The sequence below is a fragment of the Mustela lutreola genome, chromosome 7 (assembly GCF_030435805.1).
Source record: "Mustela lutreola isolate mMusLut2 chromosome 7, mMusLut2.pri, whole genome shotgun sequence".
Taxonomy (NCBI): Eukaryota; Metazoa; Chordata; class Mammalia; order Carnivora; family Mustelidae; genus Mustela; species Mustela lutreola.
Window position 1 is genome coordinate 83,361,882 of NC_081296.1, and position 23,423 is coordinate 83,385,304.

At 36.7% G+C, this 23,423-nt stretch overlaps 1 long non-coding RNA gene across 1 annotated transcript in view; it reads left to right on the plus strand.

Annotated features, from left to right (window-relative positions):
- Window positions 1-6,193: 6,193 nt before the first annotated feature.
- The window catches only part of LOC131835332 (uncharacterized), a 136,709-nt gene continuing 119,479 nt past the window's right edge, over window positions 6,194-23,423 (plus strand). The window contains exon 1 of the long non-coding RNA XR_009355132.1: window positions 6,194-6,242. This is a non-coding gene — a long non-coding RNA (uncharacterized LOC131835332). The remainder of the gene's footprint in view (window positions 6,243-23,423) is intronic.

Below are 23,423 nucleotides of genomic sequence, written 5' to 3' on the forward strand. Positions count from 1 at the left end.
TACTGGTTCCATACAAATTTTAGGATTATTTGTTTCATTTTTGTGAAAAAAGTTGATGGTATTTTGGTAGGGATTGCAATAAATGCATAGATTGCTCTAGGTAGCATAGACATTTTCACAGTATTTGTTCTTACAATCCATGAGCATGGAATGTTTTTCCATTTCTTTCTCTCTTCCTCCATTTCTTTCATGAGTATTTTCTGAGTACAAATTCTTTGCCTCTTTTGTTAGGTTTATTCCTAGGTATCTTATGGTTTTCGGTAAATGGGATCGACTTTAATTTCTTTACTCTGTCTTGTTGGTATGTAGAAATGCAACTGATTTCTGTGCATTGATTTTTTTAATCCTGACACTTTACTGAATTCCTGTGAGTTCTAGCAGGTTTGGGGTGGAGCCTTCTGGGTTTTACACTTTATGTGTAAAAAAAGAGTTTGACTTCTTTGCTAATTCAAACGTTTTCATTTCTTTTTTGTTGTCTGATAGCTGAGGCTAGAACTTCTAGTACTGTGTTGAGTAGCAGTGGTGATAGTGGACAGCCTTGCCATGTTCCTGATATTAGGGGAAGAGTTCTCAGTTTTTCCCCATTGAGAATGATATTCGCTGTGGGTTTTTCTTAGATGGTTTTGATGATATTGAGGTAGGTACCCTCATCCCTACACTGTGACGAGTTTCAATCAAGAAAGGATGCTGTACGTTGTCTAACACCTTTCCTGCATTTATTGAGAGTATCATTTATTTCTTGTTCTTTCTTTTATTAATATATTGTAATACATTGATTGATTTGCAGATGTTGAACCAACCTAGCTGCCCAGGACTAAATCCCACTTTGTTGTGGTGAATAATCCTTTTAATGTACGGATGGATCCTATTGGCTGGTATTTTGGTGAGAATTTTTGCATCCAGGTTTTTCAGAGACCTTTGTCTGTAATTCACCTTTTTGATGAGGCCTTTGTCTGATTTTGGGATCAAGGTAATGCTGGCCTCATAAAATGAGTTTGGAAGTTTTCCTTCCATTTCTATTTTCTGGAATCATTTCAGGAGAATAGGTATTAATTCCTCTTTAAATATTTGGCAGAATTCCCGTGGGAAGTCCTCTGGCCCTGGGCTCTTGTTTGTCGGGAGATTTTTGATTACTGCTTCATTTTCCTTCCTGGTTATGGGTCTGTTCAAGTGTTCTATTTCTTCCTGGTTCAGTTTTGGTAGTTTATATATCTCTAGAAATGCATCCATTTCTTCCAGATTGTCAAAATTGCTCTTTTATAGTTGTTCTTAATATGTTCTTATAATTGTTTATATTTCACTGGTGTTGGCCTTTCATTCATGATTTTATTTATTTGGGTCTTTTCTCTTTTCTTTTTGACAAGTCTGGCCAGGGGTTTATCAATCTTTCAAAGACCCAGCTCCTAGTTTTGCTGATTTGTTCTACTGTTCTTTTGGTTACTATTTCATTGACTTCTGCTCTGCTCTTTATGATTTCTCTTCTCCTGCTGGGTTTAGGCTTTCTTTGCTGTTCTTTCTCCAGCTCCTTTAGGTGTAGGGTTAGGTTTCTGGTTTCTTGAGAAAGGCTTGTATTGCTAAATACTTTCCTCTTAGGACTGCTTTGCTGTGTCCCAAAGATTTTGAACAGTTGTGTTTTCATTTTCTTTTATTTCCATGAATTTTTAAAATTTATCTAAAGATGAATTTAAATGAATGAATGGTTGACCCATTCATTCTTTAGCCTCCATGTATTTGAATTCTTTCCAACTTTCCTCTTGTGGTTGGGTTATAGTTTCAAAGCATTGTGGTCCGAAAATATGCAGGGAATGATCGCAAACTTTTGGTACCAGTTGAGACCTAACTTGTGACCTAGTAAGTGATCTATTCTGGAGAATGTTCCATGTGCACTAGAGAAGAATGTGTATTCTTTTGCTTCGGGATGGAATGTTGTGACTATATCTGTGATGTCCATCTGGTCCAGTGTGTCATTTAAAGCCTTTATTTCCTTATTGATCTTTTGCTTAGATCTGTCCATTTCAGTGAGGGGGTGTTAATGTCCCCTACTATTATTGTATTATTTTTGATGTGTTTCTTTGATTTTGTTATTAATTAGTTTACATAATTGACTGCTCCCATGATAAGGGCATAGATATTTAAAATTGTTATATCTTCTTGTTGGACAGATCCTTTAAGTATGATATAGTGTCCTTCCTCATCTCTTATTATGGTCTTTGGCTTAAAATCTAATTTATCAGATATAAGGATTGCTTATATCTTTTGATGTCCATTAGCATGTAAATGGTTTTCCACCCCTTCACTTCAAGTCTAGAGATGTCTTTCAGTCTCAAATGAGTCTCTTAAAGACATCATATTGATGGATCTTGTTTTTTTAATCCAATCTCATACCCCGTGTCTTTTGACTGGGCATTTGGTCCATTTACATTCAGGGTAACTATTGAAATATATGAATTTAGTGCCATTGTATTGTGTATAAGTGACTTACTATATATTGTCTGTCTTTCTTTCTGGTCTATGTTTCTTTTTGGCTCTCTTTTTGTTTAGAGGAAACTTTTCAGTATGTCCTGTATGGCTTGTTTAGTGTTTGCAAATTCTTTTAGGTTTTGTTTTCTCTCTCCTATTTTCAGTGACAGCCTAGCTGGATATAGTATTCTTGGCTGCATATTTTTCTCATTTAGTGCTCTGGATCTATCATGCCAGTCCTTTCTGGCCTGTCAGGTATCTGTAGCTAGGTCTGCCGTCAATATAATGTTTCTACCATTGTAGGTTACAGACCTCTTGTTCCCAGCTGCTTTCAGGTTTTTCTCTTTGACTTTGATATTTGTAAGTCTTACTATTAGATGTCATGGTGTTGCCTATTTTTGTTGATTTTGAGGGGGATTCTCTGCACATCCCGGATTTGGATGCCTCTTTCTGTCCCCAAATTAGGGAAATTCTGTACTATAATTTGCTCCAATATACCGTCTGCCCCTCTCTCTCCTTCTTCTTCTGATATCCCAATTATTCTAATATTGTTTCATCTTATGGTATCACTTATCTCTGAAATTCTCCTCTCATGATCCAGTAGTTGTCTGTCTCTCTCTTTCTCAGCTTATTTATTCTCCATCATTTGGTCTTCTCTTATCACTAATTCCCTCTTCTGCCGCCTATATCCTAGAAATTAGAGCCTTCATTTTTTTATTGCACCTCATTAATAGCCTTTTTTATTTCAACTTGGTTAGATTTTATTTCTTCAGAAAGGGATTCTCTTGTATTTTCTGTGATTTTTTTCAAGCCCAGCTAGTATCTTTATAATCATCATTCTGATCTCTAGTACTGACATCTTACTAGGTATCCATGTTGATTAGATTCCTGGCAGTTGGTACTGCCTCTTGTTCTTTTTTTTGAGGTGAGTTTTTCCGTTTTGTCATTTTGTCCAGAGAAGAATAGATGAATGAGAGTACAAAATGCTAAAAGGGCAACAATCCCCCAGAAAAATATATACTAAACAAATCAGGAGAGGCCTGAAACCTGGGGGAAAAGAGAAAAAAAGTAGAATATAATCAGGTTGATGAATAGAACAGAGCCACACACAAGATTTTGGTTGAGTTTTGATTTGTTAGGAGAAACAGCCTTCCAAAATTTTAAAGAAAGAAAAACTTTTTTAATACAAAAATAAAGGTAAATGCAATGAAAGAATGGAATATGACTAAAAATAAAAATTCAAAAAAATTTTTAAAAAGGAGTTGATAAGTTGATTGAAAAAGAAAGAAGAAAAATTAAGAAAAAACAAAAGGAGAGAATGTGATCAGGCAGATGAATAGAACAAATCATTACAGTAGATTTAGGATATATTTTAGTCTGTTAGAAGAAACTACATCTCATTTTAAAGAAAAAATTATATATATACAAAAATAAGGTTGAATACAATCAAAGGAAAGAGTATAATTGTAAAGATGAAAATTAGGAAAGATTTTTTAAAAAGTAATTGATAAGATATTGATTGAAAAAGAAAAGAAGAAAAATTTAAAAAAAAAAAGAAAAAAATGGAAAAAATGAACTTAGGAAGACTAAAGAATCATGGGGAAAAAGCCATGAATTCTGTTTGCTGTATTTCCCTAGTGCTGGACTTTTGCTGTTCTCAATTGACCAGTAAACTTAGCCTTGGCTAGATGTTCTTTCTGATCTTCTGGGGGAGGGGCCTGTTGCAGTGATTCCCAAATGTCTTTGCCCGAGATGGAATTTCACTGTGCTTTCCAGGGGCCAGGCTAAGTAATCTGCTCTGGTTTGCTCTTGGTAGCTTTTGTTCCCTGAAAGCTCGTTGTACAGTTTTAGAGGATGAGAATGAAAATGGCGACCTCCCAATCTCTGGCTCCAGAGGAGCCGAGAACTCAGGTCCCCACTCCTCAGTGTGGTCTCAGAGAAAAGCAGTCAATAAACCCTGTCTCACTGCTCTCTGGCCACATTTCATGCTCACCTGACATGTGACTGAGCATTTCTCCATCTGTCATATGACCCTGTTTAAAGTTTCCAAACTCAGGTGATTCTGGAGGTGCGCTCTTGTACTGTTCTTCCCAGGGGAGGAAGAGGAGTTTCCCTGGATCAGCCACTTCATGGGTCCCTGCTTGAAAAGTAGTGGCCCGACTGTGCTGAGGATCATGTTTTATGGCAATCCTTAGCTGAGAGCCCACTCCTTGGCTCCGTCTTTGCAGTTGGTTTTCCTGCTCTGATATTTGGGAGCTCTGCCACACTCAGGCACCCCTTGTCTTTCTGTGACCTGGAGGGTCCTGAGATCACACTGTCCCAGTGAGTGTTCCACCCCCCTTACTTAGCCACTGGAACAATGACCCTCAGTGGAGCTGACTTCTAAAAGTTCTGATTTTGTACTCCCCTGCTCTATCACTTGCTGGTAGCCAGCTGATGGAGGCTCCCCCCTCCACCTTGGTCTATCTACCTAAATATTGCCTTGGATTTACTTCTCTGGACATCCCACCTTCCAGAAAGTGGTCACTTTTCTCTTCACAGAGTTGCTACTATTCTTTTCTTTGGTCTCTTTTTGCGTTTGTAGATGTTCAGAATGGTTTGATAATATCTAACTCAGTTCTTGGGACCGCATGAAATTTAAGTCTCTTACTCCTCTGCCATCTTGCTGAGCTCTAGCAAATAGTGTGTTTCTATGGCTATTAATGTTTTTACAAAATTTTAGGTACTATCTGTTGTCTTCCTGTTATGAATTGATTGTGCTACTTAAGCAAAACAATAATCTTGGCATTTCAATATTTATTTTGCTTTATATATAATTCCATGAATTTTGAACATAGTTTAAAAAATAAAACAGGTAAAAGTGTTCAGATTTTATAAAATAAAATTTTTAGTGAAAATTAAACACTTTATTATAAAATAATCTCTGTTCACTATTTTTCTATGACTTTGATTTTAGCTCTGTCTTCTCCTCCCCCTCTAGTGATGCCCTAGATTTAATTGGGATGTGGCTAGGATTTGGGGGAGAATCTCAGAAGCTTCAGCAAAGTTGCATTGTCCTGAGTGGAGCTCTGCCGGTCTCCACCTCCAGGAAAACCCACTGTTTTATTCAGTAGCTGTAACTAGTAGCAGTTTTGATTTTTATTTCAAATAACCCAGGAAGTTGGTGTTCTTGGTCTAAATAGTTTCATTCTCACTGGGGAGATTAGATTAGTTTTCTTCATAGGGCTTCACCCAGCATTTAATGCATAGCCTTTTTAGTAAAGGAAGGAGTCAGGGGAGTTGCAGGAGCTGAGTAGTCAAAAAGGACTGGCATGGCTAAGACAGTGTTAGGTTTGGTAGATATGGAAAGTCAAGGAAGAGGGCAAGAGGAAGTACTGCTCAGAATGCTGAGAAGCATGAATAAAGCTACTGATCAATGTATGAAATAGTCTATCTTGGTGCTTAGAGATTGCACCGAGTATAGAAATCCAAAAATGGATTTTGTTATTACTACTGTGAAGATGATGAATTAGTTTTCTTATAAATTTTTCTTATACCAAATATGTACTTATCCCCTCATTCTCAATTTGGAAGTTTTATAGAGTCAGCATTCAGAATTTACATCATTATGTCCATAAATGTTATCATGGCTATGCCACACTGTGTTTTATATGTTTATTTCTTAGATGACTTTTTGTTCCCTAGGGTTAATGTTTTCTATTCTTTTTTCTTCTATGTTTTCTGTTGCTTCTTCAAGGCCAGCAAGAGGCAGAGCCAGTCTGCTAGCAACACAGTCTTATAAAGTAAGATTCCTCCTGTTTTTCTCATATTTTACTAATATTAGTTTCTTGATTTAGTGTTTTTATGATCTCTCTGATGTCATTAATTGCTTATACTTTTTAAGTTTATTTCTTCTTAAACTTCCTTTTGTTTTTTGTTTGCTTTAGTTTGTTTTTAATGTTTTAACCTTTCTTTGAATATCTGATGATAATAAACTGATAGTTTTAGGAGTAAGGCACCAAATAGCTGTTTGAAAATTTTGTGTGTGACTAAGAGTTGTTATAAGGTAGCTGCAGTATATGGTTATTGGGTGAGAACTAGACTCTGTCATTGGGAATCTAAATGTTAGTATCTATATGTCTTTTCTCTTAGGTTGCTTCTTTTTTAAAGCTGAAGCCTCCCTTTTCCTTTCTGTTGGTTTATCTGGCTGTCAGCAGATTAGGACCACAAAGGTCTCTTTGTTCAGAGTTGAGGATGTCATAATTCCTTGCTTTGAGTATGACCATATGTTACCCGATAATTTTGCCTGATGTTCCTAGGTCTATAGATCTGTTGTTCAAACTCTCTATAAGTTAACTTGATCTATATCCCTCGTAGGTAAGGGAGAAACAACTTCAGAAAGAACTAGGGGAGTAAGTTTTGAACTTTTGAAGCAAATTATCTACCAAACCTTGTGCTTTCAGCCTCATCTTTCATTCTGGCTTTCAGAGATAATCTGGTGCTTTATAATCAGCACCAGGATTGTACTACCAAAATAAGATTTTCTGTCAAGATGAGAATCAAGTTGATTCTCCCTGGAATCATCCTTCTGTAGACAGTTTTCACCTTTTTTTCCATCTGTAAAAGTGTCCTGGGTTTTATTATTAGTTAGTAAATCAAGGGTCCCTACTCTTCACCACCTCCCTTGAGAATTAAAAAAATAAGGCAGAGTAGATTATATTTTATCGACCTGTCCTATCTGAATTCCTCAGGATATACTTGGATTCATTTTAGGGTTTAGATAAGCGAGTACTGCTGACTGTCCAGATTTAACATTGTATTTATTGACCAAAAATAATTTCTTATGTAATATTACATGTTTTTCTTAAGAATTCTTAAACAATTCTAGATTTATGGTGCTAGATTCTCTTTGAGAATAGACTTATTATAATGTACCATCGTGTTGCAAACTGTCATTTTATTTTTAATTTTAATTGTTTAAAGTGAACTGCCTGGTTACTTGATATTTAAGTTTCCCCAGAAAAAGACTTTAGAGAATTAGTTGCTTTTCACTCAATAGAGTAAGAGAAAGGATTATCCAAATAATCCAGTATCTGTGACATACAGTGTAGGGTCTACAATGTATTCAACTATCAACTTGAATTGATAGTTATAGGCTTCCATAAACTCAGGAAACAGCATTTCTCATCTATTTCACCTGCAGTAATTCTTTCCAAAAATAATTTTTTGCAGCACAGAGCAGCTTCCTCAGAGGATTTAGCCTAGGTTGGTTGCTTTGTGTCTAGTTGAAGTCTTGGGCATGCTCTCTTTAGGGCAATCTCATTAACTTTAATTCCTGTAACAGTGACATTGAGCTTTGAAGACACAGTATTTATTCCATTGTTACTTTAGCTCACATGTCTAAGGTTTTACTTTGCTCAATATGGGTATATATAAATTTTAAACCACTCTATTAAGGCTTATCTTGCTTAGATGATTTTATAGCTAATATACAAAATCTGTAATTTTAAAAACTTATAATATTCTTTTAATAATCATTAAGTCATTAATAATCAGTACTCTACTGTTTTTACTATTATTAATAATTGCCAGGGATCCCTGGTTGGCTCAGTTTGTTAAGCATCAGCCTTTGGCTCAGGTTGTGATCCTGGGGTCCTGGGATTGAGTCCTGAATTGGGCTCCTTGCTCAGCAGGGAGCCTGCTTCTCCCTCTGCCTGCCACTCCCCTTGCTTGTGCCATCTCTCTCTCTGACAAATAAATAAATAAAATCTTTAAAAAAAAATTGCCAGACCTATTTAAAGTTCCGAATCATATATAGCTTTTTTTAAAAAAAAATATTTTATTTATTTATTTGGCAGACAGAGATCACAAGTAGGCAGAGAGGCAGGCAGAGAGAGAGGAGGAAGCAGGCTCCCTGCTGAGCAGAGAGCCCGATGTGGGGCTTGATCCCAGGACCCTGAGATCATGACCTGGGCTGAAGGCAGAGGCTTTAACCCACTGAGCCACCCAGGCGCCCCTCATATATAGCTTTTAATTTACCTTTATTTTCTAATTTGACACAGAATAACCAGTTTGGATCTTGGAATAGTTAGGTAGTTAATAAAATTCAAGACTTCAACTGATATTGCAGAGATAAATAAGGTTAAATCAGACACAGCCAATCTAACACAAGTGATCCTAGGATGGACATTACTAGCTGCCTATTCAATAGCTATTTTTCCATTGTTTAATGACAGAATATAATATAATTAATATATTGATATAATATAATTAAATACTTATCTTAAAGTTGTAATAATTTTGATAATTTTAACTAAAGAGATACATTCAGAAGTTGCTATGTATGGGAGAAGAGGTTTCTGAGGAAAGGCTTTACTTTAAAAAGGAAAGGACGCCTTGTTTCTTTGACTTTTGCCCTTTATTCTTCCTCTTTCTTTCTGCCTAGAATACACATACACTTGGTGGTAGAATAGCCACCTTTGATTGAGAGAAGACTTAGAACCATGAGCAGTTAAAAAATATCTGCAGTGTGTTTTAAACACTTCTCAGAATGCATTACAGAGTGTCAGACACACCCCTTAACTTTAAAAAGCACTTTTTTCTTTATAGTAAGCAGTTATCGCTTTTTAGAACATTTTTATTATGTGTGTTTTTAAACACTTCTCTAACTGCATTACAGAAGAACTATCATATCCATTCCCTGAAATAACATAGTTCTCAAAGTATTCTTCATGTACAACTTTTATAAACAGCTTTATTCCATGTGTTTTTAAATACTACTCTAAATTCATTACAGAATGGCAAACACATCTCTTAACTTAAAAAACACTTTTCTTATGGTAGAAGGTGGGAATTTTTTTATAAACATCATTATTATAGATCATGAACACTTTCTTGAGCAGCTAAATCAATTATGGATTAAATCATTCTATATTTTGGTAAGTCGCCGTAGTCAGATTTTCATTGAATCCTGCTGACTGTAATTCCTGAGATATCATCCATAGTCTTTGAGGAGACTGCTTTGCATGTTGCTTACATTCTGTACTGTTGAGTGACAATAACTTCTCTGCCAAACTAGGTCTCAGTGAAAACTGTTTAGTAATATCTGTCTCTCTTGGAAAAAAAAGTGGTTTTGATCCCTTTTATTTTACCAGACTTGAAATTAGTTGAGAATCTTATGTGGCTATAAGAGAAAAGTCAGCTCCCTGCCATAATGCATTCTGTTCTCTGTAGTGTGTGGAAAATCTGAGCTATAGACATAGAGTGCTTCTTGCATTGAGGAAAATCATAGGGGTTATGTATGTAAGAGGACGTACATGTCTCACCACTTGCCAAATTAGGGCAGTTGCCCAGTAATCACTCTTCCAGTCCTTGGCATTCTCTTCCAGTGGTAAGCCTCAAGTACATCCATTTCAACCATAGCATATGATTAAGTTGATGTTTAAAAACCAGCTAATTATGCATGAATATAAAGTATATGACAATTTAATATTGTGATCAGTTTCCATGAGTTGTACTACCTTTTTTAGGTACTCATGAAAAGTCTGACAGACTTCAGTGATGATATTTCAGAGTAAGATATACATTGATAATAAGCCAGTTATACCATACTTAGAAGTGTGAATGCATTTCAGGAAATGGCAGCACTAAATGAATCCATGCTGTTACAGTTAACTTGGCATGGTCTGTATGGAATTGCGTCCACACCATCATTTATTCAAATCAATCAGGATGCTCTTATGGGTGTATTGGTTGATGACTTTGTGTTTCTATATTTTTTAGAATTATTCTTTTTGTGGATTTTGCCATTACTATTTAGAATTGTTCTATTGGTGGATTTTGTTAGCACTAATGTATTATGTACTTCAATGGGAGAACACACTTGATAGATTCATAGCCAAACTGGCATTTTATTTATTTTATTTTATTTTATTCTATTTTATTTTTCTTTATTTATAAAGAGAGAGTGACTGTGTATGGCAGGGAGGGGCAGAGGGAGAGGGCTGGAGAGAATCTCAAGCAGGCTTCTTGCTCAGTGTGGATCCGGACACTGGGATCAATCTCACAACCCTGAGATCATGATCTGAGCCAAAATGAAGAGTCAGGCACTTGGGGCACCTGGGTAGTTCAGTTGGTTAAGTGTCTGACTCTTGATTTCAGCTCAGGTCATGATCACAGAGTCGTGAGATCAAGCCCAACATCAGGCTCTGCACTGAGCGTGGAGAAGTCTGCTTGAGATTCTCTCTATCCCTTTCCCTTTGTGCCACCCACCAACTCCACTTGCCCTCTCTGTCTTTAAAAAAAAAAAAAAAAAAAAAAATTGGATGCTTAACTGACTGAGCCACCCAGGTGCTCCAAGTGACATGTTAATGCAATCCATGCTATAAATGATTGCTTATTCTTTGCCAAATAATCAATGTATCTTCAGGTAATAGAATGTATTAGCACTAAAAGAGACCTTTGTGGAGTAAAGGAAAGAGATTAGAAATTGCAGCAAAGGGGCTAAGCATTTATTTGCATGAGAGTAAATTCTGCCATATTGGCTGATCAGTACTATGAAGAATCATAACTACATTACTGTACTAAATAAAGTACTGCTGTAGTCATTCAAATTCACTTAATATTTTTTTTAAAGATTTTATTTATTTATTTGACAGAGATCACAAGCAGGCAGAGAGGCAGGCAGAGAGAGAGGAAGGGAAGCAGGCCCCCTGCTGAGCAGAGAGCCCGATGCGGGACTCGATCCCAGGACCCTGAGATCATGATCTGAGCCGAAGGCAGCGGCTTAACCCACTGAGCCATCCAGGTGCCCAAATTCACTTACTATTTTATTTTATTTATTTATTTATTTATTTATTTTAAAGATTTTATTTATTTATTTGACAGAGAGATCACAGTAGACAGAGAGGCAGGCAGAGAGAGAGAGAGAGAGGGAAGCAGGCTCCCTGCTGAGCAGAGAGCCCGATGCGGGACTCGATCCCAGGACCCTGAGATCATGACCTGAGCCGAAGGCAGCGGCTTAACCCACTGAGCCACACAGGCACCCTCACTTACTATTTTAAAAAAGAATTTTCTCATCCCTTTTGCTAAGACCCTTTAAAAAATTCTAAAATCGTACCCTTCAATTTAATTTATGATTAGTATATCTGACTATATTTTTATTCAGTAATTAATTTTGCCTTTAACGACAGACTTGATCGTCTTCTAGCAGAAGAGTTAGTGGCAAGATTACTCTCCTGCTATAAATAGCTACAACACTGGATGAAGTCCATGATGCACCATTTTTGGGGATGGTACTACAGGCAGTACCAATCTTTGGAAAAAGGGAAACCTACAAAGGGTATTCTAGGTTCACTGTGTCTTTCTGCCTGAACACTTTCACTATTAAAGAGCAGAGATGGATCCTGAGCAGAGCCAGTGTCACTGAGCTGAATAGGTAGAGAGTTGAGACTGCTCAAGTAGCTAGAATTTGTTAGAGGAAGAGCTTTATGGAGTAGAGCTCCAGAAGTCAACAGTGGGACATAGAGGACATAGTCCTCTATGAGGATATTGCTGCCTCTGTGCAGGGCAAGACTGTGGCTAGCTGAGAACATCTGCTGCAGGGCTGATAGCTGAAGGGAGGTACCAAAGGTTACGCAGTGGCATGTGTTCATGACTAGCTAGAGTGAGAGGGACCTTGGGAAACACCTTATCCATTTAGCCGGTACTGCAGAAAGGCCCTATTTTAGGAATAACTGCTAGAAAATAAAGAACACATTCCAGGACTAAAGATAAAGCCAAAACAGGCCCTCTTTAAAACAAACTAAAACAAACCCTTTATGATCAAGAAGACCTGCCAGTAGTTTAACTGCCAGCCAGATCAGGACTGGACACCCTTTAAAGGAAGATAGTATCATGCAAATGATTCAGTCTAAACTAATGAGTGAGGAAAGTAACTGTGGGAGGAGGAGTCAAGGCTTGAACACGGAAGTGGCCTTGTGTGAGATGTTGGTCCAGAGGAAGAAGGTGATTGAAAGGCGTTACACAACAGGGGTTGGCACCTTCTTGAGGAAGGTGACTGATTTGGAAGTGGCCCACATCAGCCATCCTGGACTGATGGAGATTTAAGATCCTGTCACATAGTTGATGACTCTTGAATGGGGCTTCTAGGTGAAAGACATGTGGCAGTTGTTGCAGCTTTTCATACATTTAATTTTTTTCAAATAAAAAAAAACCCCTAATATTAAAACAACATGAAACCACAACTTTTTTGATAATATTAGATCTGATGCAACACAGTGGTATAAATTCTAACTCTCAAGTCTTCTTCCCTCCCCCGCCATGCCATCATGTTATGAAATAGCTGTGTGCCTTTGTTCTGGATGAGCATGAATTTTAATATTTAGATCTTAGAAATACATCAGTGTTGTATAGGTGTGAGAACCTGGCAGATACATACATATATTAATATTTGTTCTAAATAATGGGTCACTAAATCCAATAATTTATTCAGGCCTAGAACTTGGGAGCCAGTAAACTTGCAATCAAAATTAAGGCACATTTAATGACCAACAATTGGGAAATGCACATGTATTCAAATTCATAACAGACTGATACCCAAGTGCTTATCAATGCTTGTAAACAAAGCTGGGAAATACAAAGGAGGTTTTTCTTAGAGGTTTCTAAGCCCTTGGGAGGTATTCCAAAACTTGACTGAAGTCACTGGCAGGAAGTATAAGCTCTTGAAAAAACTACTTGATGCTGCTCCAAGGGCCATTTTAGGTTATTGGGGCTTATCCAGAATAATCTCCTGAAGTGACCTGTGAGATATGTGGTGCCCTGTAGTGCCTTTTCTGAGCATTTGAACAGCTTTCTCCTATACAAAAAATCTTATGCCACTTGACAATGTGGAGGCAATGATGATGCCTGTGGTGGTGTGTATGGGCAGGGACTTTGTAGGATGTTGAGAACAGTGTAATTTTATTAGAATCACTGCGGAATGATTTGCCTTTACTGGAACCCAGCAGATAGAAATTAGGTATCAAGTTTTCCTTGTTGACTTCTTCATCTCTTTATGTGCTGAAACTCTAGTTCACTGTTCAAAAACTCATATGAAGACTGCCACTAGTACTGTTTAGGGGCAAAGTAGGAAACAAAACACATTTTGATGATAATATGTGGAAAACAGAAGATAGAAGGAAAGATAGAAGACAGAAGATAAGGAAAAGAAGAAAATAGGATCAAACAATAAATGGTACTAACATTTTGTTTCAATATTTCAGAACATGTATATTATTTTCATTTTAAGTCCAATATTTATATCATGAATTCTTAAAATAATTATAAATTGTACTTGGTATACAGTATGTGATTCATACCTATCATGAAGGTAATGCTTAATGTTTATGAAAAGTTAACTCTATAATATGTAAGTAAACAATGACACCCTAGTTATCCTAGTGGGCTTCAAGTCATCTTTTGATTATTTTTCTTTATTTCAACTTCAGGGGCAATAAATTGTGTTATTCATTATCACTGGCTCATGATTTGTTTGCATTATCATTTTGCCTTAATCTAAAAAAGAAGTTGTTTTTGAATAAACAGTATGGCTACACTATCCTGCTTGTTTTCTTAATCACCTCAGTTATGTTTATGCTCAGGATTCTTTGATTCCTGTCTATCTGTATGCTAAATCAAGACCTTATATGGTACTGTATACATAATCCTAATGTTCTAGACCAAACAGCATGTGACTATAAGGAAAGACAGCACTTTCTTTTTAAAGTGTAATGGGATGCATTCCCATTGTATTGAGTGCTTGCTAATAGCATCCTCAAAATGTCTCCCATTTATTTCTTAGTTTCCTTTGGAAGCAATATCTCATGGGCCCTAAGTTAGCTATCAGAAGAATTTATCATGACACAGTGTCCTTGTTCTCTGCTCCTTCTACTTCGTTTCTCACTTTCTATTTTCTACAGAGCTACTTATAGAGACTTCACTGCTATCGGTACCCAGAATAAGAGCACCAGGGCACAGGTCTAAAGCCAAAGTTACTGTTTCAGTTGATTCCAAACTTCTAATCTTCAAGACACCTGAGCAGTTCATAGTTCCACGTGAAGTATGGTGTGATGGTTAATTTTATGTGTTTACTTGACTGGGCCGTTAGATGCTCAAAAGCCCAAATATTATTTCTGTGTATATGTCTGAGGGTGTTTCTAGAAGATATTAGCAATTGAACTGATAGACTTAGAGAAAAGCAGATTGCCTTCCCTAATGTGGGTGGACATCATCAAATTCACTGAAGGTCTGGGTAGAAAAAAATGACAAGGAAGGTTGAATTTACTACTTGAGTACCTGATTACTTGAACCAGGACATTGCTCTTTTCCTATGCTTGGTGCTTCTGATTCTCAGGCCTTCAGACTCAGGCTGGCTTTCTGGCTCTCAGGCCTTTTAATTATACTACCAGCATCCTTTCCAGTCAGATGGCAGAATGGAACTTCTCTGCATTTGTAACCCTGTGAATCAGTACCTTATATTTCATCATATATATATACACACACACACATACATATATATATAGTATATGTATATATATAGATACATATATGTAAAATAGTATCTTATATATCATTAAATATATACATATATTTAATGATATGAATATATTTAAATATATATATATATATTTTTTTTTTTAAGAAAGATTTTATTTTTTTATTTGACCAACAGAGCTAGAGATAGAGTAGGCAGAGAGGCAGAGAGGCAGGAAGAGAGAGAGGAGGAAGCAGGCTCCCTGCGGAGTGGAGAGCCTGGTGCAGGGCTCGATCCCAGGACTCTGAGATCATGACCTGAGCCAAAGGCAGAAGATTTAACCCACTGAGCCACCCAGGCCCCCATATATATATATGTATTTTTAATATTCCTTACTATTTCTGTTTTTCTGGAGAACCTTGACTAATACATAAGGGAACTGGTTTCTTTCCCTACTCTGTACTCCATCCTGATACCTGGATCCAAAGCAGTTTTACTTGTGTCCAACACCTAAATATATTGTCAGATTCTGCCTCATTCTCTCTGTCCATAGAAGCTCCAAGGTAATCACAGAAAGTAGATCGGGGCTAAATGCCATGTCATCCCCTCTCTGCCCTCCTCTGTTCTAATGCCCTGACTCCAGTCAAAGTTTTTGCATCCTTGTACAGTTACAAAATAAAAAAATATTGTATGCTTGTTAATGCATATAAATGGGTACCAGTACCTAGAGCATAGGGAGACTTTAATACTAGTGGCTTCTAGCTATTAGTGTAGCTTCTACCTTCTAGCTATTCGAATAGCTACTCAGTTTCATGTCAACTAGCTAAAAAATTGCTGTTACAAATTTTTTCAAAGTCTCATTTAGCAGTTCACAACCTAAAGCAAAATTTAATTTATAGAGCAAGAGAAACAAACTCTAATTTGTCATTTTTAGGGAAAATGTAATGCCCTGACAATACATCCAGAAGAACATAGGGTTCCTGTATCTCTGTGCAGGATTATACTTCAATAGGAGTTATGAGAGAAAGCAAATAATGAATACAGTAGGTTTCTGGCCAGTATTGAGAACATATGTATAACTTAGAGCAAGGCTGTAAGGATTTATTTCCCTTAGCTGAGAACATGGGCCTGCCTTGGATTGCTTTTGGGGCTCACTGGCCATGTGAATAGCTTCTGCAATGAGAAGAATCCAATTGGTGCAGGTATCATTTTCTTGAGATTAGAAGGAGATACCTTGACATATAATGGTGGACATCATATATAATGTGGACAATTGCAAAATGGCCGGGATAGGCATAAGCAGCACTGTCACACCATTACCACTGGTTGCTCAGGAGTCTGAGCCAGAGGGAGAAAAATGGCCAGTACTACCTGGTGGTTGAGAAGAGCTTGTCCATGAGCACAATGCTGTCTCTTTACTGATGATTTTTTTCTCAAGATTCTTTGACACTGGGAGGAGGTCTTTGGCTTTACATAGCTTTCTCTAGGTCAGATTTCACTTAGGACATTGCTAAGAACGAGAAGCCAAATAAAACTGGAGACACTTGGCATGGTCTTCTGAAATTTTTGAGTTCGTTTGTGATTGAAGCCACAAAAGAAAATGGAAACAGGATCTTCAACAAATGACATCATACACATCAGATTTGCTGACATTTTTTCTGATACCCTGAAGTAGGAGGAATTTACAACTGTGTCATTTTTCTTTCAGTATAAAATCAGATGACACTACTTTTATTTTTCTGTGCTACCAAACACTGGTTTTCTAATTTATGTACAAACTAAAACTATCAAAAAGAATGTTCTAATTTTTGAGTTACTTTTAAAAATGTCAGTGACCATAGACACTTTCAAAATGGTGAGAATTTCTTCAATGAGAAAGCCTTCGACTAGGGGCAAAAAACATCTTAGCTTTTTGTACCCCAATGAAACATCAACAGGCTTGGCTACCATCTGGATTTCCTACTTTGAAGAAGCCACATCATTTTGACTTTTCATTGCTTTTGACATTAGGATGTACTGGTATCAAAGACCCAGTCAACAATCTTAAAAAGAATTCTGTTTATTATGAATGATGCCAGTTTCTTCAAAGTCAGATTATTTATTTTTTTTCAAAGCCAGGTTTTTCAGTCATTGTCTTTTCAAGAAATTGTCACAAATTCAAGCATAATATAAAGTTTTTGAATACCAAAAAGTTTGCTGCATTTTTAAGTGTTTCACTAAACTTTAAACAGAAGGTTTATTTGTTTTGAGAGAACAAAAAAGCCCAAGTGACAAAAAAAGTTGACAGGGAAAAATGTATTTGTAGATTGGCTCACTGTCAGATGATTTGGATCAAGAAAGGAGGGAAGATCTTCTGATTTAAGATACTTACATTGCCTGTCAATGATATTGAAAAGAAGGAGCTCTTTTGGCCATGTTTTCATATCATGAGAGGTAGACAGAGTTGACAAATATACAAACTTTCTAATTCCAGGCCTAGTGCTTCTAGAGCCTGGAGGTGAGACTGACAGTCCTGTCATTTTATACATTGGCAGAAATCTTTGAATATATCCAAGTACTGAAAAACTTCTTTGAAAGTTACCCCTGCTTCAATGACCTTAACATCAAAATATGGATTTATTTTATTTTCTCATTGAAATAGACAGGATCAGTGATGCAGTGCTTGCCAAAGGTGACCTTATTGACTGGTGGAAATGATGTGACTAGAATTTCTTCAAAAGGACTTGGAAAGTGTTTTGTTTCTTCACACAATCCTATCCTTCACTGGCAAAGAGAGTAATAGTTATTCTAATTCTAATTCTGGTAATATGGCAGTGCTGTCTTATATAGTAAGCTAGGTTTTTTCACTTCCTCCTGCTTTCAAACTACAACAAAGTCATAAATCTGTTGAATATCCAAGATACTGATGTATTAAAGTAAACTAAAACTTTTACATCAGATTTCTTACTGAAATTTGCTGTAGAGCCAGATTAGTGTTCTTTTTATTTAACCAATGCAAGTCATTGTCTTTTATTTCAGAAAGTGACTTTTAATTTTTTCATGAAAAAATTAGGGAATTATTTATTCATAAATTTCAAAAAAATTTATTCATATAAAAATTTTATTCATATGAGAATAAAATCAATTCCAAATAAGATAAAATATACACAAAGTTATGTATATGTTCTAATGTTCACTATGCTGAGGAAGGGACTCTGGCTTGCATAAGTGTTAAAAAGGAATCTAGTCACCCTCAGAAGATGAAAAACTACTATACCCCCAAAATGAAAAAAACAACTAAATTCTCTCTAAGAAGTTTCAGCTTTAGTATTGTGTAAGTTTGTTTCAGAATACAGAATTAGAATCAGACTTTAGTAGTAACTTAATCTTTATTTGGTCTAATACCAAAACAAATATTTAAGTGTTGTATCATTAGGATTGCTGTAACAAAATGCCATACAGTAGGTGGCTTAAATAACAAATATATATTCTCACATTTTGGAGTCTAAAGCCTTAAGTTCAAGGGTTGTTTTCATTCTAAGATGTCTCTCTCTGGCTTGCAGATGGCTGCTTTCTTGTGTCCTAACATGGTCTTTTTTCTGTGTTTGCTTCTTGATGTGCCCTAACATGATCCTTTTCTTGGTGTCTTTCTGTGTGTCTAAATTTCTTCTTATGACAGCAGTAAGTTTGGATTAAGGCCCACCCTGAGGACCTCATTTTGACTTCACCATTTTTTTTTTTAAGACCTTGTCTCCAAATACATTCACATTCCCAGGTTTTGGGGGTTAGTATCTAAACATATGACTTTTGTGAGGATTCAGTTCAGCTCATAACAAGTATATTCTCATTGCAAGGGGGGGTGGCTTAATGAAGAGGGGAGAGAATTTAGGTCAGTCTCCAATCATGGATTTCTTTGGATAGGAGAGAAGAGAAGTTCATTTATGGTATTAATCAGGATGCTAGAGATACAAAACTAGGTCAAAGAAAAATCGAAGAAAAATGATAGGAGTGAAAAAAATCAAGACCTTCATGGAGGTTTAATTGGTCATGTCAAATGACGAAAAATCAGATATGATAAATGTAACAATTGTCCACTCTCTGAGAAACGTCATAATTAAAAAAAACATGAGCATTATGGAAAATAATTTCAAAACAACTTGGTTTTCCATTTATTTGCCTAATATTATAGAGTAAATTTATAATCACATTCTTTATTCTGTTTCATCTATTTCTCTCAGTATTACTGCTCTTATAGCACCTTTTCAAAAAATGTTCTCCCAAATTTCCTCCACCATCTTTAGCTCTTTACCTTTCGGCCTGTATTCCTACCTCTTCCTTCCTGATTCTCCATCATAAAATCCCAAAGAAACTCATCTGGCAAGAAAGAATCTTCTTTAGAGGGAAGGTAAGAGAAACAGGGCAAAACTATACATCTTTGGTTGGAGAAGGAAAAGCCTAATAATTCTCATCAGGTAATTGTTTTGTATTTGTCACATGAAGAATATAGATTTTGAAAATGTAGGATTTGTTACTGGCCTCCCCAACAATGACTTTAGTGAATGGGATCAGAGGCTACGTTAGAATGGATAGATTCATGTTGGTAATGAGGCTGTGAAAAAGAGCACAGATTACTCCTTTAAGATGTTAACTCTGAAGGAATGCATAAATAGAGCAATAGTCAGAGAGAATCTAGAGGGACATTCAGAGGAAAAGTTTATGATTAGGAAAATTTATGCAGATTTGGATTCTGAAGAAAAGAGTACAGTGAGAAGGAGAAGGAGGGTATAGGTTTGGGTAGAAACAGAATATTTGATAGATCACAGTCCCTTAGGATATAAGAAATAGCTAATCTGAGAACATCTAAATTACAGATACATTTCTAATCAGGACATTGATGCACTTAATGCATAGTTGACTATATTTTTCAGGGAAAAAGAAAGGTTTCCATAGAGGTAAGAGTTGTGAAGGTTTAGAATATTTGGGGAGACCAATAAGAGAGGGAATAAAAAATTTTGATTCTGAAGAATTTTAATTTTGAAAGTAGAAAAGGAAATGACTTCAACAATCTTAGTGCAAGAGTTACTTTTCTGTTCCTATAACTAGCAGATAATGATTTTTGAGTAAGAACTATAAAGAAGCTGAACTACATTTTCATCATGAAGATGTATTTTCAATGTATAGCTTCTTAAATTAAGCTGTTTCAGTTTGAAAACCAAGGAGGTATCCTAAGGCTCAGGAGATCTCCCCCTCTGCCCCCCTTTTTCCATTGTTGCAAACTACCAAACGTGCTAACATTCACTGCCATAACAGTTGTGAGAATGTCTCATTTCCTTCAAGTGTAGGCAAATGGGATGTGTGCTGTATTTTATTTTTATGGTCCTACTTTCAGGCAGTGTCAGCTGTTTTTAGATTGACAATAAAAATCCTTATTGCTGGGAGAATTATATTTCACAAGTTTCTACTTTCAGTTTTTCCATTTCCTTTGTAGAGCTGTTTGGCAAGGAGAGAGAGAGTGAGAGAGAGTGAAAGCAAGAGAACATGAGAGAAGAGGGCAGAGGGATTTGAATAGCTATATTAGAATTTAAGCATCCAGTGTCTTTATTTTTTAAAAGAATTTATTTATTTATCTGAGAGAGAGAGAGCATGAGAAGGGAGAGGGTCAGAGGAAGAAGCAGACTCCCCACCAAGAAGGGAACCCGATGTGGGACCTGATCCCAGATCCCATGATCCAGGATCATATCCTGAGCCAAAAGCAGTTGCTCAACCGAGGCACTCAGGTTCCCAGGAATCCAGTGTCCTTAATGGAGAGTAGGGCACAAGCTGCAGATGCAGTCAAATTAATTTTTTATTCTCTTTATTGGTTCCTCAGTGTTGCAAGAAATATGGTTAAAGAGTAGTTTGTTCTCATAGCTACTACTGATATCAGAGTAATGCTATTCTGTAAAGTTCAAGTACATGGTTATGATTTTTTGGGGATATGATTTTATCTTTTGGCATAAAGGGTACTATCAGATATAAATAAGACTTTACTCACTTTTAGGCTTTTTGGAATCTCAAGCAATACATTTGAAATTATCTGTATTCTACATCATTCTTGTATCAGTTGGTGTATCCATTAGCACCTATTTCTTGAATGTGTCTTATATACCAGGTCTTATGCTGGGGGCTTGAACACAAAGAACTGAATTCATAAATCTGTTCTTCTTCCCATGGTGCTTTTAGTCTAGCCGACATTTCCTCCAAAGGATAGCTTTGCATATTACATGTTTGATATGGGGAGTTAATCTGGGGAAGCAAGTCAAAAGAATCCTCTATGTGTCATCAGAGTACCAGCCCAATGTTGTAGGTGAAAGATTGGGACTATAATAATTAAAATAGCTACACTTATAAAATTGTGTGCAAAGAGGAACTTGCTGTTCTTGGTACTTTATATACATTGATCCCCTAATGAACACTTTGAGGTAGTATTACAGTTCTCATTTTACAAACGAATTAAATAAGTTGCCAAAAGTAATTTCCAAGTGGTAAAGAGAGATTTTACCCCAGGTACTCTGACTATAGATGTTATGCTCTTTACTGCTTTACTATATATTACTTTGGCATATTAAACACATACAATTAAAGAATGAAAAAATTACAAGTAGCAGGGCAGTGGTTCTCAACTGAGAGAGGCTGTTTTTTACAGGACATTTGGCAGCATTTGGAGACATTTTTGGTTGTTATAACTGGAGGAATGCTAATGTATCTAGTGAATGAAGGCCAGGGATGCTTCTGCATATCCCACAATATCTGCACAGGATAACCTCCCCTAGCTAACAATTATCTGATTAAAAATATAAATAGTTCTAAGATTGAAAAACCCTTCCTGAGAGAGTGCAATTTGTAAACAAGGCCCCAGAGAAGGAATGTGACATCCCAGAATCACCAGATTAATTTACAGTCTTCTGAGTCCTAACCAAGCGTCCCCCCCCTTTTTTTTTCTGTTCTTGGCTATGTTGCACCATGGTGCATCTCAAGGTTTCTGGGTGCTGGGTTCTTTGCAAGTGTTCAGTGAGTGCTGCACTTTAGTTCATGCAGGGAGAGAGCCGGGCTAATCAGTAGAATCTAAAAGTTCACATTTTCCCTCACACATTCCTGTCTTCCTTTTCTTTTTCCTTCTGGCCATCCATGATTCCTCACATACATGCTTTCCTATTGTCTGTCATTGGCTGCCCAGTGCCCTCCCTGTACATATGCTCTCTTTTCTCTGTAGTATTCCCAATCCAAAACTACCTTTTCTTTCTTCAGTTCCTTTCATCAAAAATCTCTCCCATGAACTTTAACTTTGGGAAAAATCTGAGTAAACACAATTAACCTAAGTTGAAATGTTTGGTAATCATCCCCCCCCCCATCCATTCCTGGAATGTTTACTTTCTACCTAATGATTATTTGAATTTGTGTGGGGAAAACAGTGTAGTTGGGAAGCTTTCTTGTTGTCCCTTGAATTATACTGTGATTATGTCATCCCTAGGTAACATTTGTGTTGGAAGTAAGCACTTATAGCCTTGTTATTTCTTCCAGGTCTGAGGGAGTAAGCACCTCTGCTTTCCTTTCCAGTCTCTCCCTCAGCCAAAATTGTTCTGTGTCCCAGGAAACAAACCATTCTGATTGGTATGCAATAACCAATTGGGAATGCACTTGTAATCTATTACAGACTAAATGTTTATGTCCTTCCCTCGGCTCCCAAATGTATATGTTGAAGTCCATTCCCCAGTGTGATGATATTTAGAGGTGGTGCCTTTGGGAGCTTTTTAGATACTGATGAGGTCAGGAGTGTTGGGCTGTCATAATGGGATTATTGTCCTTTTAAGGAGAAGGAAGACAAGAGCTCTTGTCCTAGCTCTGCCATGTGAAAAGACACCAGTTTGCAAAAGAAGTCTCTCAGCAGAAAATGCATTTGTTTATACCCTGATCTTAGACTTACCAGCTTCCAGAAATGTGAGAAATAAATATGTGTTGTTAAAGCCACCCACTCTATGACATTTTGTTTATAGCAGTCCAAGCTAAGACATTATCCAAGGGGTTTAGTCACCTTAAGGAATACCTAGTGCTCCTTTCTAGACAAATCAGGGGACTTAGTCATAGGTGTTCCCTGGTATATGGATCTGAGTAAGTTGTGACGTACTTTTGAATCTCCTCTGCTCTACTGCGAGAGCCATAGATGATTTATTTAATTTATAAATACCCCCCACGAGTCATCCTGTGACTAACTAGGTAAACATTGGCCTTTCTGATTCCCTGGGCTGTATATTCAATTGAGGCAAAATCCTGGCTGAGAAAACTCTTATATTGGCAGCCACCTCTCATTGAATCTATTAAGTCACAGAGTTAAATCCTGTGACATCTGGGCAAGGTTAGGATAACTGAGCCATTAGTAAGGTGAAAGTAAAATTTACTGTTAGCACTACTTTTGCCCCAGTTATGCCTAAATATCTGGTCGTATTTCTCGTACTTT